This window comes from Oncorhynchus mykiss, chromosome 8 (assembly GCF_057628025.1).
Source record: "Oncorhynchus mykiss isolate SJ-2025 chromosome 8, ASM5762802v1, whole genome shotgun sequence".
In the NCBI taxonomy this organism is placed as follows: Eukaryota; Metazoa; Chordata; class Actinopteri; order Salmoniformes; family Salmonidae; genus Oncorhynchus; species Oncorhynchus mykiss.
The window spans coordinates 80,277,501-80,297,500 of record NC_143029.1 but is presented as its reverse complement, the minus strand read 5'-3'; the positions used below and the strand labels follow the sequence as shown (position 1 = coordinate 80,297,500).

The window sequence follows — 20,000 nt, the reverse complement described above, 5'->3', positions numbered from 1 at the left end:
TACATACAGTTGAAGTCAGAAGTTTACATACAGTTGAAGTCGGATGTTTACATACAGTTGAAGTCAGAAGTTTACATACAGTTGAAGTCAGAAGTTTACATACAGTTGAAGTCGGATGTTTACATACAGTTGAAGTCAGAAGTTTACATACAGTTGAAGTCAGAAGTTTACATACAGTTGAAGTCAGAAGTTTACATACAGTTGAAGTCAGATGTTTACATACAGTTGAAGTCAGGAGTTTACATACAGTTGAAGTCAGATGTTTACATACAGTTGAAGTCAGGAGTTTACATACAGTTGAAGTCAGATGTTTACATACAGTTGAAGTCAGGAGTTTACATACAGTTGAAGTCAGGAGTTTACATACAGTTGAAGTCGGATGTTTACATACAGTTGAAGTTGGATGTTTACATACACTTTTATTGGAGTCATTAAAACGTGTATTCCAACCTCTCCACACATTTCTTGTTAACAAACTACAGTTTTGGCAAGTCGGTTAGGACATCTACTTTGTGCATGACACAAGTAGTTTTTCCAACAATTGTTTACAGACAGATTATTTTCACTTATAATTCACTGGATCGCAATTCCAGTGGGTCAGAAGTTTACATACACTAAGTTGACTGTGCCTTTAAACAGCTATGAAAACTCCAGAAAATGTTGTCAAGGCTGTAGAAGCTTCTGATAAATTATGTCAATTAGCCTGAGTCAATTGGAGGTGTACCTGTTGACGTATTTCAAGGCCTACCTTCAAACTAGGTGCCTCTTTGCTTGACATCATGGGAAAATCAAAAGAAATTAGCCAAGACCTCGTATAAATATTGTAGACCTCCACAAGTCTGGTTCATCCTTGGGAGCAATTTACAAACGCCTGAAGGTACCACGTTCATCTGTACAAACAACGGAACGCAAGTATAAACACCATGGGACCACGCAGCCGTCATTCCACTCAGGAAGGAGACGTGTTCTGTCTCCTAGAGATGAAAGTACTTTGGTGCAAAAAGTGCAAATCAATCCCAGAACAACAGCAAAGGACCTTGTGAAGATGCTGGATGAAACAGGTGCAAAATGATCTATATCCACAGTATAACGAGTCCTATATCCACATAACCGGAAAGGAAGAAGCCACTGCTCCAAAACCGCCATAAAGAAGCCAGACTACGATTTGCAACTGCACATTGTACTTTTTGGAGAAATGTCCTCTGGTCTGATGAAACAAAAATAGAACTGTTTGGCCATAATGACCATCGTTATGTTTGGAGGAAAAAGGGGGGAACTTGCCAGCTGAAGACACCATCCCAACCATGAAGCACGGTGGTGACTGCATCATGTTGTTGGGGTGCGTTGCTGCAGGAGGGACTGGTGCCCTTCACAAAATAGATGGCTTCATGAGGAAAGAAGGAAAATTATGTGGATATATTGAAGAAACATCTCAAGACATCAGTCAGGAAGTTAGAGCTTAGTCGCAAATGAGTCTTCCAAATGGACAATGACCCCAAGCATACTTCCAAAGTTGTGGCAAAATGGCTTAAGGACAACAAAGTCAATGTATTGGAGTGGCCATCACAAAGCCCTGACCTCAACCCTATAGAAAATATGTGAGCAGAATTGAAAAAGCGTGTGTGAGCAGAGGCCTACAAACCTGACTCAGTTACACCAGCTCTGTCAGGAGGAATGGGCCCAAATTCACCCAACTTATTGTGGGAAGCTACCCAAAACGTTTGACCCAAGTTAAACAATTTAAAGGCAATGCTACCAAATACTAATTGAGTGTATGTAAACTTCTGACCCACTGGGAAGTGATGAAAGAAATAAAAGCTTAAATAAATCATTCTCTCTACTATTATTCTGACATTTCATATTCTTAAAATAAAGTGGTGATCCTAACTGACCTAAGACAGAGAATTTTTACTAGGATTAAATGTCAGGAATTGTGAAAAACTGAGTTTAAATGTATTTAGCTAAGGTGTATGTAAACTTCTGACTTCAATTGTATATGCTAAAAAAGGTGAGTCTACAAGGGGCCAATGTCACGCTCGCTATCCAAACTCCCTGTCATAAATCAACCAAGGCACAGCGTGCATGTAGTTCCACATCTTTTAATGAAAGTGAAACCGAAACAACCAAAAAACAAACAGGTAAACAGCAAAGACCCTGATAAGACCGTGATGCAACCAAGGTGCACACAAACACACACGGAAAAATAATTACCCACAACACACAGGTGGGAAAAGGCTACCTAAGTATGATTCTCAATCAGAGACAATGATAGACAGCTGCCTCTGATTGAGAACCACACCCGGCCAAACACAGAAATAGAAAAACATAGAACATAGACTGCCCACCCAAATCACACCCTGACCAAACCAAAATAGAGACATAAAACGCTCTCTACGGTCAGGGCGTGACAGTCATAGGAACTCTGTCACATCATTGTTGATCACAGCAATCAGTTTGGTGTTTGACAGATCCTAATTCCCTGTCCTGTTTTCTCTCTCTCTCTCTCTCATTTATTTTTTTAAGTAGCCTTAAATAAAATATATGATTTTATTTAACCATGGGGAAAAGAGATGCACTGTCAATACCACAATGCATGTTTGATTGAATAGAAACCTTGGTGTTGGGGCAGGACTGTGCTCTGCTGTAGTATGAAGGATGATATACAAGCTGTTTTGCATCATTAGATTGGCTCTGTCTGGAATGGAGTTGACCTTCCCCCTGTCATTACTCTCTCTCTAAGTGTCTATCCCTCTCCTCCTCATCACCCTTCTCTCTCTCTCTCTCTACCTCTCTCTCTGTTTATCTCTCTCTCTATTCACTATCACTATCTCTCTCTCTCTCTCTCTACCTCTCTCTCTCTGTTTATCTCTCTCTCTATTCACTATCACTATCTCTCTCTCTCTCTCTACCTCTCTCTCTGTTTATCTCTCTCTCTATTCACTATCACTATCTCTCTCTCTCTCTCTCTACCTCTCTCTGTTTATCTCTCTCTCTATTCACTATCACTATCTCTCTCTATCTCTACCTCTCTCTACCTCTCTCTCTGTTTATCTCTCTCTATTCACTATCACGATCTCTCTCTCTCTCTCTCTACCTCGCTCTACCTCTCTCTCTGTTTATCTCTCTCTCTATTCACTATCACGATCTCTCTTGCACCCTTTCACAGACACTCCTCCTCTCTTCCCCCTCTCCTCAGTGATTAAGTCACAGCTGTAGTGAGAAGCTGATTGCCTCAGGTTTTAAATTCCCCTTTTGGCTTTCACCTGTCTAACAAAAAATAGGATGGAATTAATTTATTTTCTACACACACACACACACACACACACACACACACACACACACACACACACACACACACACACACACACACACACACACACACACACAAGGTGTTAGAGGGGCCACTCTCTATGAAGTAAAAAAAAAAAAAAAAAAAATCCTGAGGAAATTAACGCGCGCACACACACAGACAAATAGACACACAGACAAATACTCACACACACTTGAGCGCACAGACACACACAATTTGATACACACAGGGTGAATAGGACTCGTCTCTTTCAGGTGAAATCCCTTAAGGTAAAATGTTTCTTTCCCCATAATTCCTCTTATCATCAATCTATAGCTGGTCTGTTGGTAACGTGAGAACGTGATGTTTTTGCAAATGACCACTCTTTCACCTCACCCACCATTTTGTTACTAACCAGTCATTAGTCATTTACAAGGAAATTGCATCAGATAGGAACTCTGTCATTTCCTGTCACATCATTGTCAATCACAGCAATCACTTTGGTGTTTGACAGATCCTAATTCCCTGTCCTGTTTTCTATCTCTCTCTCAGACCATTTTATCAGTGATAGTCTTTTGTGTTTTGTCACGGCCTTTGGCTTTCTTGTGTTTTAGAACTATAGCTTCAGGGTAACATCAGAGTTTTTTAGGGGTTATCTATGTTTCTCTGTCTCTGACTTTCTCTCTGTATCACTGTCTCACCCTTTCTCTTTCTGTGTTTCTGTCTCTATCTCTGTATCCCTTTCTCCCTCTGTCTCTCACTGTGTATATATACATCTCTCTTTCTGTATCTCTCTTTCTCTCTCTCTGTCTCTATCTCTGTATCCCTTTCTCTCTCTGTCTCTCACTGTGTATATATACATCTCTCTTTCTGTATCTCCCTTTCTCTCTCTCTGTCTCTATCTCCGGATCCCTTTCTCTCTCTGTCTCTCACTGTGTATATATACATCTCTCTTTCTGTATCTCTCTTTCTCTCTCTCTGTCTCGATCTCTGTCTCTCTCCATGTATATATATATATATATATATATATATATATATATATATATATATATATATATATATCTTTCTGTATCTCTCTTTCTCTATCTCTGTCTCTGTATCTCTCTTTCTCTCTATCTCTGTATCTCTCTCTGTATCTCTATCCATCTGTATCTCCTTTTCTCGCTCTCTCTGCATCTCTATCTCTCTGTATCAATTCAATTCAATTCAATGGGCTTTATTAACATTGCCAAAGTAAGTGAGGTAGAGCATTTACAAAAGTGATACAGAGGGTAGTGCGTATCTCTATCCCTCTGTATCTCTCTATCTCTCTGTATCTCTCTTTCTCACTCTCTGTCATCCTAATTCTAAATAACCTCCACTCTCACTAGCTAATTGGACTGCAGCACAAACAATCGCGTGCCTGAATAAGTGACTTAATCCCGACACACACACACAGACACACACACACACATACTTTATCACTCTCTACTTTTATCTCTCTTCTTCATCCCTCTCTCCCTTTACCTCTCTTCTTTATCACTATCTACTTTTTTCTCTTTCCTTCATCCCTCTCTCTCCATTATCACTCTCTCCTTTATCACTCTCTACTTTATCACTCTCTACTTTATCACTCTCTACTTTTTTCTCTCTCCTTCATCTCTCTCTCTCCTTTATCACTCTCTACTTCATCACTCTCTCCTTTATCACTCTCTCCTTCATCTCTCTCTCTTTTTCTCTCTCTTCTTTATCACTCTCTACTTTATCACTCTCTCCTTTATCAGTCTCTACTTTATCACTCTCTACTTTATCACTCTCTACTTTATCACTCTCTACTTTTTTCTCTCTCCTTCATCTCTCTCTATCCTTTATCACTCTCTACTTTATCACTCTCTCCTTTATCACTCTCTCCTTTTCTCTCTCTCTTTTTCTCTCTCTCCTTTATCACTCTCTCCTTTATCAATCTCTCCTTTATCAGTCTCTACTTTACTACTCTCTACTTTATCACGCTCTACTTTATCACTCTCTACTTTTTTCTCTCTCCTTCATCTCTCTCTCTCCTTTATCACTCTCTACTTTTTTCTCTCTCCTTCATCTCTCTCTCTCCTTTATCACTCTCTTCTTTATCACTCTCTCCTTTATCACTCTCTCCTTTATCACTCTCTACTTTATCACTCTCTACTTTATCACTCTCTACTTTATCACTCTCTACTTTTTTCTCTCTCCTTCCTCTCTCTCTCTCCTTTATCACTCTCTACTTTATCACTCTCTCCTTTATCACTCTCTCCCTTTCTCTCTCTCTCTTTCTCTCTCTCCTTTATCACTCTCTCCTTTATCACTCTCTACTTTATCACTCTCTACTTTTTTCTCTCTCCTTCATCTCTCTCTCTCCTTTATCACTCTCTACTTTATCACTCTCTCCTTTATCACTCTCTCCTTTTCTCTCTCTCTTTTTCTCTCTCTCCTTTATCACTCTCTACTTTATCAATCTCTCCTTTATCAGTCTCTACTTTATCACTCTCTCCTTTATCACTCTCTACTTTATCACTTTCTCCTTTATCACTCTCTCATTTATCTCTATCTTCTTTGATCTCTCTTCCTTATCACTCTCTCCTTTATCACTCTCTCCTTTATCTCTCTCTCATTTTATCTCTCTTCTTTATCACTCTCTACTTTATCACTCTCTACTTTCTCTCTCCTTAAATCTCTCTTCTTTATCACTCTCTACTTTTATCTCTCGTTAGTCCCTCTCTCCTTTTCTCTCTCTCCTTTATCACTTTCTACTTTATCACTCTCTCCTTTATCACTCTACTTTTCTCTCTCTCTCTTTTATCACTCTCTACTTTATCATTCTCTACTATTCTCTCTCCTTTATCACGCTCTACTTCTCTCTCTGTCCTTTATCACTCTCTACTTCTCTCTCTCCTTTATCACTCTCTACTTTGTCATTCTCTACTTCTCTCTCTCCTTTATCACTCTCTACTTTATCATTCTCTACTTCTCTCTCTGTCCTTTATCACTCTCTCCTTTATCACTCTACTTTTCTCTCTCTCTTTTATCACTCTCTACTTTATCATTCTCTACTATTCTCTCTCCTTTATCACGCTCTACTTTTAATAGCAATAAGGCACCTCGGGAGTTTGTGGAATATAGCCAATAGACCACGGCTAAGGACTGTGTCCAGGCACTCTGCGTTGTGTCGAGCTTAAGAACAGCTCTTAGCCGTGGTATGTTGTCCATGTGCCATACCTCCTCGGGCCTTATTGCTTAAGTATCCGATGGAGAGGAGAAGGGCAATGGTCTAGTTTCAGTCACTGATAAGGTTGTATAGCTGTGGATTAGGGAGGAGTGATGAATGTGGGCCAAGGTCAGGTCAGATGAAGGGAGAAAAACAGTCCTATGACATACACACATAGGAGGCAGGGCCATGACTACACCAATGAGAGGAACCACTTAAGTTCCTGCCTAGCAATAAATATGTATTGGCTGTCTGGATGTGCATGGAGATGACTCCACCCAGTAAAGGGTATAAATATACAGTGGGGAGAACAAGTGTTTGATACACTGCCGATTTGCAGGTTTTCCTACCTACAAAGCATGTAGAGGTCTGTAATTTTTATCATATGTACACTTCAACTGTGAGAGACGGAATCTAAAACAAAAATACAGAAAATCACATTGTATGATTTTAAAGTAATTCATTTGCATTTTATTGCATGACATAAGTTTTTGATACATCAGAAAAGCAGAACTTAATATTTGGTACAGAAACCGTTGTTTGCAATTACAGAGATCATACGTTTCCTGTAGTTCTTGACCAGGTTTGCACACACTGCAGCAGGGATTTTGGCCCACTCCTCCATACAGACCTTCTTCAGATCCTTCAGGTTTCGGGGCTGTCGCTGGGCAATACGGACTTTCAGCTCCCTCCAAAGATGTTCTATTGGGTTCAAGTCTGGAGACTGGCTAGGCCACTCCAGGACCTTGAGCTGCTTCTTACGGAGCCACTCCTTAGTTGCCCTGGCTGTGTGTTTTGGGTCGTTGTCATGCTGGAAGACCCAGCCACGACCCATCTTCAATGCTCTTTCTGAGGGAAGGAGGTTGTTGGCCAAGATCTTGCGATACATAGCCCCATCCATCCTCCCCTCAATACGGTGCAGTCGTCCTGTCCCCTTCGCAGAAAATCATCCACAAAGAATGATGTTTCCACCTCCATGCTTCACGGTTGGGATGGTGTTCTTGGGGTTGTACTCATCCTTCTTCTTCCTCCAAACACCGCGAGTGGAGTTTAGACCAAAAAGCTATATTTTTGTCTCATCAGACCACATGACCTTCTCCCATTCCTCCTCTGGATCATCCAGATGGCCATTGGCAAACTTCAGATGGGCCTGGACATGCGCTGGCTTGAGCAGGGGGACCTTGCATGCGCTGCAGGATTTTAATCCATGACGGCGTAGTGTGTTACCAATGGTTTTCTTTGAGACTGTGGTCCCAGCTCTCTTCAGGTCATTGACCAGGTCCTGCCGTGTAGTTCTGGGCTGATCCCTCACCTTCCTCGTGTTCATTGATGCCCCACGTAGTGAGATTTTGCATGGAGCCCCAGACCGAGGGTGATTGATCGTCATCTTGAACTCCTTCCATTTTCTAATAATTGCGCCAACAGTTGTTGCCTTCTCACCAAGCTGCTTGCCTATTGTCCTGTAGCCCATCCCAGCCTTGTGCAGGTCTACAATTTTATCCCTGATGTCCTTACACAGCTCTCTGGTCTTGGCCATTGTGGAGAGGTTGGAGTCTGTTTGATTGAGTGTGTAGACAGGTGTCTTTTATACAGGTAAAGAGTGGAGAACAGGAGGGCTTCTTAAAGAAAAACTAACAGGTCTGTGAGAGCCGGAATTCTTACTGGTTGGTAGGTGATCAAATACTTATGTCATGCAATAAAATGCAAATTACTTAAAAATCATACAATGTGATTTTCTGGATTTTTATTTTAGATTCCGTCTCTAGAACCAAAAGCTTACCTTCACTTGGAAGAGTTCCAGTGTTGCTTTGGATAGTAGCCAGCTAGCTAACATAGCATCCCTCTGTTTGAGCAGGGTGTTTCAGTAGGCTAAACTATCTAGCTGCATTAGCTAGCTAAGTAAGTAAGTGAAACTGAAAGTGAAAAAAATTACAAACTCTCTCTCTCTATTTCTCTCTTGCTTCTCCTTCATTTAATAAGAAATATTTTTTTTCAAATCTTTTCAACTATTTTCTTTCTCTGTCTTTGAGTCAACTACTCACATGTTATGCACTGCAGTGCTAGCTAGCTGTAGCTTAGGCTTCCAGAACTATATACATTCTCTGATCCTCTGATTGTGTGGAAAACATCTCCGTTCATGCTGCAAGAGCTTTGATAGGTTGGAGGACGTTTTCTGGAAGTTGCCATAATTACTGTGCAAGTGTGGAAGGTGTGAGAACCATGAGCCTCCTAGGTTTTGTATTAAAGACAATGTACTCAGAGGACTGAAGCTAGCTGTCCTCCGGCTACACCATGATGCTAACCTATAGAGTGCTGTTGAGGCTACTGTAGACCTTCTTTGCAAATTAATGTGTTTTAATCAATTATTTGGTGACGTGATTATATTTAGTATAGTTTTTTAGAGAAAAAAAAACATTTAAAATATAAATTTTTTAAAAATAAACTTCACTGAGAGGGATGGTTCTCCCCTTCCTCCTCTGGGGAGCCTCCACTGGCAAGGAATTACCCATGTGTGTCATTAACAGCGGCGATCAGCTGTGTGGCAGCTTAACAGTGTAATCTTGGAGGAATGTTGAGGAGTTGTTATGTTTCTTTTCCCAGAAGTAGTACTTTACTTTATTTAACGGCTCAGCATAAAAACTATGTCCAATCACACAGGGCTCTGTTTTAACAAGCCTAGAGCGATTGCAGGAGAGAACTGGCATGAAAGTAACAATTTTAGTTTTTTTCCTAATTACTCAGAGATCTCTAGAGGCACCCCAAGGGGCTGTCCGCTCGCTGTTCTGCTGCTGCCAACTTGATCTTTTAATAAAGCTTTAGTGATGAAGAATTATTTCAAAGCGGTCTGGACAATTTGGCGAAAATATTCGGCCCCCTTGAACTTTGCGACCTTTTGCCACATTTCAGGCTTCAAACATAAAGATATAAACTGTATTTTTTTGTGAAGAATCAACAACAAGTGGGACACAATCATGAAGTGGAACGACATTTATTGGATATTTCAAACTTTTTTAACAAATCAAAAACTGAAAAATTGGGCGTGGAAAATTATTCAGCCCCCTTAAATTAATACTTTGTAGCGCCACCTTTTGCTGCGATTACAGCTGTAAGTCGCTTGGGGTATGTCTCTATCAGTTTTGCACATCGAGAGACTGAAATTTTTTCCCATTCCTCCTTGCAAAACAGCTCGAGCTCAGTGAGGTTGGATGGAGAGCATTTGTGAACAGCAGTTTTCAGTTATTTCCACAGATTCTCGATTGGATTCAGGTCTGGACTTTGACTTGGCCATTCTAACACCTGGATATGTTTATTTTTGAACCATTCCATTGTAGATTTTGCTTTATGTTTTGGATCATTGTCTTGTTGGAAGACAAATCTCCGTCCCAGTCTCAGGTCTTTTGCAGACTCCATCAGGTTTTCTTCCAGAATGGTCCTGTATTTGGCTCCATCCATCTTCCCATCAATTTTAACCATCTTCCCTGTCCCTGCTGAAGAAAAGCAGGCCCAAACCATGATGCTGCCAACACCATGTTTGACAGTGGGGATGGTGTGTTTAGTGTGATGAGCTGTGTTGCTTTTACGCCAAACATAACGTTTTGCATTGTTGCCAAAAAGTTCAATTTTGGTTTCATCTGACCAGAGCACCTTCTTCCACATGTTTGGTGTGTCTCCCAGGTGGCTTGTGGCAAACTTTAAACAACACTTTTTATGGATATCTTTAAGAAATGGCTTTCTTCTTGCCACTCTTCCATAAAGGCCAGATTTGTGCAATATATGACTGATTGTTGTCCTATGGACAGAGTCTCCCACCTCAGCTGTAGATCTCTGCAGTTCATCCAGAGTGACCATGGGCCTATTGGCTGCATCTCTGATCAGTCTTCTCCTTGTATGAGCTGAAAGTTTAGAGGGACGGCCAGGTCTTGGTAGATTTGCAGTGGTCTGATACTCCTTCCATTTCAATATTATCACTTGCACAGTGCTCCTTGGGATGTTTAAAGCTTGGGAAATCTTTTTGTATCCAAATCCGGCTTTAAACTTCTTCACAACAGTATCTCGGACCTGCCTGGTGTGTTCCTTGTTCTTCATGATGCTCTCTGCGCTTTTAACGGACCTCTGAGACTATAACAGTGCAGGTGCATTTATACGGAGACTTGATTACACACAGGTGGATTGAATTTATCATCATTAGTCATTTAGGTCAACATTGGATCATTCAGAGATCCTCACTGAACTTCTGGAGAGAGTTTGCTGCACTGAAAGTAAAGGGGCTGAATAATTTTGCACGCCCAATTTTTAAGTTTTTGATTTGTTAAAAAAGTTTGAAATATCCAATAAATGTCGTTCCACTTCATGATTGTGTCCCACTTGTTGTTGATTCTTCACAAAAAAATACAGTTTTATATCTTTATGTTTGAAGCCTGAAATGTGGCAAAAGGTCGCAAAGTTCAAAGTTCAATAGTAGCATGATCAAGAATGTGGGGTTTCCACGTCATCAAGTACAATATCAAAACAGGCACCAGTAGCACAAATAGAATGCAAAGGGGAAGTTTATTAGGGATTTTCATACACGGGGAAAGAAGGGGGAATTCACCAATCACCGCACAGTCCACAAGCTGTTCTCTTTGTCTGTTCTGTTTCCAGGGGTAATCCTCACACTCAGGTCCACAGCCAATCCGGTCCGGTACACAAGGGGGTTAGTCCGACAGTCGAGGTCACAACGTGTAATCTCACAGATGATATGCTCTCTTTTCCCACTATTCATCTTCTCCCACAACATTCTTGGTTCTCTTCTACTCTGCCCCTTTGTGCAGGCTGCTTCCACCGTTATCCCCGAGCACTCCCTGGCTGAACAACCACAGCCTCTCCTCGTTGGGGCAGGAAGTCCAAATAAGGCTTGGAGGTGGAGCCAGTTACCTGCAAGATATCTCTCCTCAATTACCACTCCCCTCACCACTCCCTGCCGTCTGCCACAATATACAGTTGAAGTCGGAAGTTTACATACACTTAGGTTGGAGTCATTAAAACTCGTTTTTCAACCACTCCACAGATGTATTGTTAACAAACTATAGTTTTGGCAAGTCGGTTAGGACATCTACTTTGTGCATGACACAAGTAATTTTTCCAACAATTGTTTACAGACAGATTATTTCACTTATAATTCACTATATCACAATTCCAGTGGGTCAGAAGTTATACACACTAAGTTGACTGTGCCTTTAAACAGTTAAATTCCAGAATACGATGTCATGGCTTTAGAAATTTCTGATAGGCTAATAGACATCATTTGAGTCAATTGGAGGTGTACCTGTGGATGTATTTCAAGGCCTACCTTCACACTCAGTGCCTCTTTGCTTGACATCATGAGAAAATCCTCAGAAAAATATTGTAGACCTCCACAAGTCTGGTTCATCCTTGGGAGCAATTTCCAAATGCCTGAAGGTACCACGTTCATCTGCACAAACAATAGTATGCAAGTATAAACACCATGGGACCATGAACATTCCACTCAGGAAGGAGACACGTTCTGTCCTAGGGATGAACGTACTTTGGTGCAAAAAGTGCAAATCAATCCCAGAATAACAGCAAAGGACCTTGTGAAGATGCTGGAGGAAACAGGTACAAAAGTATCTACATCCACAGTAAAACGAGTCCTATATCAACATAACCGGAAGGCAGCTCAGCAAGGAAGAAGCATCTGCTCCAAAACTGCCATAAAAAAAGCCAGACTACAGTTTGCAACTGCACATGGGGACAAAGATCGTACTTTTTGGAGGAATGTCCTCTGGTCTGATGAAACAAAAATACAACTTTTTGGCCATAATGACCACCGTTATGTTTGGAGGAAAAAGGGGGAGGTTTGTAAGCTGAAGAACACCATCCCTACCGTGAAGCACAGGAGTGGCAGCATCATGTTGTGGGGGTGCTTTGCTGCAGGAGGAACTGGTGCACTTCACAAAATAGATGGCATCATGAGGCAGGTAAATTATGTGGATATATTGAAGCAACATCTCAAGACATCAGTCAGGAAGATAAAGCTTGGTCACAAATGGGTCTTCCAAATGGACAATGACCCCAAGCATACTTCCAAAGGTGTGGCAAAATGGCTTAAGGACAACAAAGTCAAGGTATTGGAGTGACCATCACAAAGCCCTGACCTCAATCCTATAGAATACTTGTGGAAAGAACTGAATAAGCGTGTGCGAGCAAGGAGGCCTACAAACGTGACGTGACAGCTCTGTCAGGAGGAATGGGCCAAATACTGATTGAGTGTATGTAAACTTCTGACCCACTGGGAAAGTGATGATAGAAATAAAAGCTGAAATAAATTATACTCTCTACTATTATTCTAATATTGCACATTCTTAAAATAAAGTGGTGATCCTAACTGACCTTAGACTGGGATTTTTTACTAGGAATAAATGTCAGGAATTGTGAAAAACTGAGATTAAATGTATTTGGCTAAAGTGTATTTAATCTTCCGACTTCAAATATGTTGTATTGTACTTAGGGCTGTAATGGTCCATTCTAAATCAAAACACATATATTATTTAGTATATGTAAAGACAAGACAAAATCAAGAATAATGTGATGGGTGACAATATCAGCCTATCACTTGTGAAGGATATATTATCATTTGTGAATGATGCCCAGCGTAAGGCAAGAAACAAAGCCTTTTTTTTGTTAGAATTTTTCTAATCATAGTCGCACACCTCATGTAGCCTAGCCTATAGGCCTATATGTTTTGATAAGGTTTGTATCACAACTAAGGTGGCCAAATCACTTATTTTTCTGAAGAATTAAGCACATTAATCTGCTTTACGAGTGGTGTAGAGCCTCTGGCATACAGAAGCAGTGCGTGAGTTTCAAGTTTGGGGAAGATAATTTTCACCATAAAAATGTACCTTTATAATAAAAGCATAACATGCATAATTGCATTTGTGGTCACGCGCTTATAGCCTACTGCCATGTGTGCACATTGCTGCACTTATATTGTGAAGAAATAGCCTAATAGTTTATCAACATTTTAAGCTAAATGTTCTGGTCTGTTGCGTCAGCCACATTGCTTAAAAAGTTATTTTGATGCTATTGGTTGTATTAATTTGGGATCTATCACATCCCACAACTGTCCCATACTGTGTTTGGAATATTTATTTCTCTCACAGAATAAGATGCCAGTGACTGATGTGGTGTATTCCTCAATGTCATCAGAAGAATCCCGGAACATGTTCCAGTCTGTGATAGCAAAGCAGTCCTATAGTTTACCATCTGCTTCATCTGACCATTTTTTTATAGACCGAGTCACTGATGCTTCCTGCTTTCATTTTTGCTTGTAAGCGGGAATCAGGAGGACAGAGTTATTGTCAGATTTGCTATATGGAGGGCGAGGGAGAGCTTTGTACGCGTCACTGTGTGTGGAGTTGAGGTGGTCTAGAATTTTTTTCCCTCTGGTTGCACGTTTAACATGTTGATAGAAATGAGGTAAAACTGATGTAAGTTTCCCTGCATTAAAGTCCCCGGCCACTAGGAGCGCCGCCTCTGGGTGAGCGTTTTCCTGTTTGCTTATGGTGGAATACAGCTCATTTAGTGTGGTTTAATTGACAACCTCGCACAACCTCGCTCTAGTATGTAGCCTGGGGTGGCAGGGTCTCCTAGTGGTTAGAGCGTTGGACTAGCAGCCGAAATGTTGCAAATTCAAATCCCCAAGCTGACAAGGTACAAATATGTTGTTCTGCCCCTGACCAAGGCAGTTAACCCACTGTTCCTAGGCCATCATTGAAAATAAGATTGTTTTCTTAACTGACATGCCTAGTAAAATAAATCAACGTAGACAACTACAAGAAATACAGATGAAAACTCTCTGGGTAAATAGTGTGGTCTCCAGCTTATCATAAGATACTCAACCTCAGGCGAGCAGGACCTTGAGACTTCCTTAGATATCATGCACCAGCTGTTGTTTACATAAACTCATAAGCCCCTTGCCGATAGAGTGTATAATCAGCCAGCTCTATGTTCTTAATGTCGTCGTTCAGCCACGACTCGGTGAAACATAAAATATTACAGTTTTTAATGTCCCGTTGGTAGGATGTATGTTCTTTCAGTTCGTCCCATTTATTTTCTAGCGATTGAACATTAGCTAGCAGAACGGAGGGCAAGGGCAGGTTAGTCACTCATCGCCTGGTCCTCACAAGGCACCCTGATCTTTTGCCTCGAAATCTGTTTCCTTCTCCAGCGAATCACTGGGATTGGGGCCTGGTCGGATGTCAACAGTGAATCGCTCGCGTCCGACTCTTTGAAGAAAAACTCTTCGTCCAGTTTGAGGTGAGCAATCCCAGCTGATGTTTAGAAGCTCTTTTCGCTCATAGGAGACAGTATTCCCACAATATAAGGTTGTAAGAGCTGTTTGAAAAGACAGTCTGAAATGTCAGCCTGTTTTGGTGGGATGGAGTTTTGGCCTTTATTGGGTCAAGACCCTACAGTACATGAACATTCCACCCTCAGAAATCATGTACCACTGTGCTCATGTGTACCAGGCTGTAAAAAACAACAGAAGTTTGACAGCGTTTAAGAGGACAGCTCCAGATCCCCCTCGTCGTCAACAGAGCACAACGCCCCCTGAAGGCCCAAAGTCTGAAGAGGTTCCCCACCAGTCTGTAGAAAAACAAACTCCACCTTCCGTCTGGCTGCCACTAACCCCTTGCCCACCACATCCACAGACTGTCCCTGTATACAGTTCTTCCTGGTCATCCAGATGGCCATCTTGCCTACTCTTGACAGAAGTTTAGCAGGACTACCAAGTCCCTGTGTCTGTAACTGTACTTCAGCAGCTTGTACAGTGACCGCCACCAGCCTTTTGGGGAAGTGCCCGGACCAAACAATTTGGACCCACCTCATTGACCCTTTCCAGGGAAAGCGTGTTGTGTACATCACCTTCTTCCCAACTGCCTTTGAACTCCCCCATTCTGGAGTCTTGAATGAAAACAGCAGGCCTTCACTCTCCTGCAGCGCCCACGCAGCAGTGTGGGGAGGATGTATTCTTGTGGGGTCAGTGTGGTCAGAATGTCTGTTGTGGGACACAAAAGCTTCCTGGCAAGGACTCACAGACCTCTGTTTCAATCTGCTTCAGCAGGCGGGATGACCAGATTCCAACCCTCCATTTCTCTCACAGCTCTCATCACTGATCTGGGTGTGCTGATTTATCCCAGCTCCGCACATTCTGCAGTCAGCAGGCTTGAAAGCAGGCTGGCTCAAGACAAAGTTTGTGACTGTATAATGGTGTTATGGAACAGCAGATCTTCAAACAGCCACATCGTCGGGGGTGTACTGGCCTTCAGGGATGTAGAGAACACTTGCCAAGCTTGTAGGACAGACTGATGGTGTGTGTGTGTGTGTGTGTGTGTGTGTGTGTGTGTGTGTGTGTGTGTGTGTGCATACGAGTGTGTGTGCATCATCTCATTAACAAGATTATTACATTGGCATGGAAAATCAGGGCTGAATCATGTCACGAATCACCCACCTCCAACCTTTTCTCTTACCCATCACCCCCTCCCTCCTCTTGGACCCATCACCTCGTTCTTTCCTCCTGAACCAATTACCTCCCTCCCTCCTCCTGGACCAATCACCTCCTCTCTCCTCCTGGATCCATCACCCCCCTCCCTTCTCCTGGACCCATCACCTCCTCTCTCTTCCTGGATCCATCACTCCCTCCCTCCTCCTGGACCCATCACCTCCCACTCTCCTCCTGGACCCATCACCTCCTTCTCTCCTCCTGGATCCATCACGTCTTTTCTCCTCCTGGACCCATCACCTCCCATTCCTCCTGGACACATCTCCTCCATCTCTCCTCCTGGACCCATCACCTCCCTCCTCCTGGACCCATAACCTCCCTCCCTCCTCCTGGACCCATCACCTCCTCTCTCCTCCTGGATCCATCACCTCCCTCCCTTCTCCTGGACCCATCACCTCCTCTCTCTTCCTGGATCCATCACCCCCTCCCTCCTCCTGGACCCATCACCTCTCACTCTCCTCCTGGACCCATCACCTCCTTCTCTCTTACTGGACCCATCACCTCCTTCTCTCCTCCTGGATCCATCACGTCTTTTCTCCTCCTGGATCCATCACTCCCTCCCTCCTCCTGGACCCATCACCTCCCACTCTCCTCCTGGACCCATCACCTCCTTCTCTCTTCCTGGACCCATCACCTCCTTCTCTCCTCCTGGATCCATCACGTCTTTTCTCCTCCTGGACCCATCACCTCCTTCTCTCCTCCTGGATCCATCACCTCCTTCCATCCCCCTGGACCCATCACCTCCCTTCCTCCTCCTGGACCCATCAACTCCCTCTCTCCTCCTGGACCCATCACCTCCTGTTCCTCTAAGACCCATCACCTCCCTTCTCCTGGACCTATCTCTTCCTCTCTCCTCCTGGACCAATCACCTCGCTCTCTCCTCCTGGATCAATCACCTCCCTCCCTCCCTCCTCCTGGACCCATCACCTCCCTCTCTATACCTGAACACATCACCTCCCTCCCTCCTCCTGAACCCATCAACTCCCTCTGTCCTCCTGGACCCATCACCTCCCTCCTCCTCCTGGACCCATCACCTCCCTCCCTCCTCCTGGACCCATCACCTCCCTCCCTCCTCCTGAACCCATCACCTCCTCTCTCCTCCTGGATCCATCACCTCCCTCCCTTCTCCTGGACCCATCACCTCCTCTCTCCTCCTGGATCCATCACTCCCTCCCTACGCCTGGACCCATCAGCTCCCTCTCTCCTCCTGGACCCATCGCCTCCTTCTCTCCTCCTGGACCCATCACCTCCCTCTCTCCTCCTGGACCCATCACCACCCACTCCTCCTGTACCCATTACCCTCCCTCCTCATGGATCCATAACCTCCCTCCATCCTCCTGGACCATCACCTCCTCTCTCCTCCTGGACCCATCACCTCCCTCCCTCCTCCTGGACCCATCACCTCCTTTCTACTTCTGGACCCATCACCTCCTCTCTCCTCCTGGATCCATCACCACCCACTCCTCCTGTACCCATTACCCTCCCTCCTCATGGATCCATAACCTCCCTCCATCCTCCTGGACCATCACCTCTTCTCTCCTCCTGGACCCATCACCTCCTCTCTCCTCCTGGATCCATCACCACCCACTCCTCCTGGACCCATCACCTCCCTCTCTCCTCCTGGACCCATCACCTCCTTCTCTCCTCCTGGACCCATCACCACCCTCTCTCCCTCCTGGACCCATCACCTCCTTCTCTCCTCCTGGACCCATCACCACCCTCCCTCCTCATGGATCATAACCTCCCTCCATCCTCCTGGACCATCACCTCCTCTCTCCTTCTGGACCCATCACCTCCTCTCTCCTCCTGGATCCATCACCACCCACTCCTCCTGGACCCATCACCTCCTTCTCTCCTCCTTGACCCATCACCTCCTTTCTCCTCCTGGACCCATCACCTCCCTCCCTCCTCCTGGACCCATCACGTCCTATTTCCTCCTGTACCCATCACCTCCCTCCCTCCTCCTGGACCCATCACTTCCTCTTTCCTCCTGTACCCATCACCTCCTCTCTCCTCCTGGATCCATCACTCCCTCCCTCCTCCTGGACCCATCACCTCCCTCTCTCCTCCTGGACCCATCACCTCCCTCTCTCCTCCAGGACCCATCATCTTCCTTTCTCCTCCTGGACCCATCACCTCCCTCCCTCCTCCTGGATCCATCACTCCCCTCCATCTTCCTGGACCCATCACCACCCACTCCTCCTGTACCCATCACACTCCCTCCTCAGGGAACCATAACCTCCCTCAAACCTCCTGGACCCATCACCTCCTTCTCTCCTCCTGGAACCATCACCTCCTCTCTCCTTCTTGACCCATCACCTCCCTCCCTCCTCCTGGACCCATCACCTCGCTCCCTCCTCCTGGACCCATCACCTCCTTTCTACTCCTGGACTCATCACCTCCTCTCTCCTCCTGGACCCATCACCCTCCCTCCTCCTTGATCCATCACCTCCCTCCATCCTCCTGGACCCATCACCTCCTTCTCTCCTCCTGAACCCATTACCTCCTCTCTCTCTCCTACTTGACCCATCACCTCCCATTCCTCCTAGACCCATCACCTCCCTCCCTCCTCCTGGACCCATCACTTCCTCTCTCCTCCTGTACCCATCACCTCCCATTCCTCCTGGACCCATCACTTCCTCTTTCCTCCTGTACCCATCACCTCCTCTCTCCTCCTGGATCCATCACTCCCTCCTCCTCCTGGACCCATCACCTCCCTCTCTCCTCCTGGACCCATCACCTCCATCTCTCCTCCTGGACCCATCATCTCCCGTTCTCCTCCTGGACCCATCACCTCCCTCTCTCCTCCTGGATCCATCACCCCCCCTCCATCTTCCTGGACCCATCACCACCCACTCCTCCTGTACCCATCACCCTCCCTCCTCATGGATCCATAACCTCCCTCAAACCTCCTGGACCCATTACCTCCTTCTCTCGTCCTGGACCCATCAGCTCCCTCCCTCCTCCTGGACCCATCACCTCCCATTCCTCCTGGACCCAGCACCCCCCTCTCTCAGCCTGGATCCATCACCTCCCTCTCTCCTCCTGGACCCAGCACCCCCCTCTCTCCTCCTGGACCATCACCTCCCTCTCTCCTCCTGGACCCAGCACCTCCCTCTCTCCTCCTGGACCCATCACCCCCCCTCCTGGACCCAGCACCTCCCTCTCTCCTCCTGGACCCATCACCCCCCCGCCTGGACCACCATCTGTGTGTCATCTCTGTGTTTCTATGGCTCTGTAGATTAAGTAGGTATCTAAATGCATAACAATACAGCACATACAGATATTTGGACATGATGACCATAATCAGTTGAGTAAACGCAGCCTCAATGTTCCCATCCAAACCTCATTTTGCACATAGTCTTATATGCATATTAATATAGTGTGTATGTGGGAGTGTGCCAGAAACCAGACACCCCCAAATAGCCAGCCCCCTCATCAGCTGTCAGCTTAGACCCATAGACCTATAGAGAGAGAGACCCAGAGAGAGAGAGAGAGAGAGCGAAAGAGACCTATAGAGAGAGAGAGAGAGACATAGAGAGACATAGAGAGAGACCTATAGAGAGAGAGAGAGACATAGAGAGAGAGAGAGACCTAGAGAGAGAGAGAGAGAGAGAGCGAAAGAGACCTATAGAGAGAGAGATAGAGACATAGAGAGACATAGAGAGAGACCTATAGAGAGAGAGAGAGAGACATAGAGAGAGAGACCTATAGAGAGAGACATAGAGAGACATAGAGAGACATAGAGAGAGAGAGACCAATAGAGAGAGAGACCTATAGAGAGAGAGAGAGAGACAGAGAGACATAGAGAAAGAGAGACCTATAGAGAGAGAGACCTATAGAGAGAGAGAGACCTATAGAGAGAGAGACCTATAGAGAGAGAGACCTATATAGAGAGAGACGTATAGAGAGAGAGAGAAGATAGCCCA

At 44.6% G+C, this 20,000-nt stretch overlaps 1 protein-coding gene across 2 annotated transcripts in view; it reads left to right on the top strand.

The window, feature by feature from the left end:
- The window catches only part of LOC110530698 (leucine-rich repeat and immunoglobulin-like domain-containing nogo receptor-interacting protein 3), a 112,451-nt gene that overhangs the window by 60,225 nt on the left and 32,226 nt on the right, over nucleotides 1-20,000 (top strand). Inside the window, exon 2 of one of the 2 annotated variants that reach the window (XM_021613943.3) lies at nucleotides 14,737-14,825. The exons of the other annotated variant lie outside the window; for it this stretch is intronic. The gene's annotated coding sequence lies outside the window, so the exon portion shown is untranslated. The remainder of the gene's footprint in view (nucleotides 1-14,736; nucleotides 14,826-20,000) is intronic. 2 annotated transcript variants of the gene reach the window in all.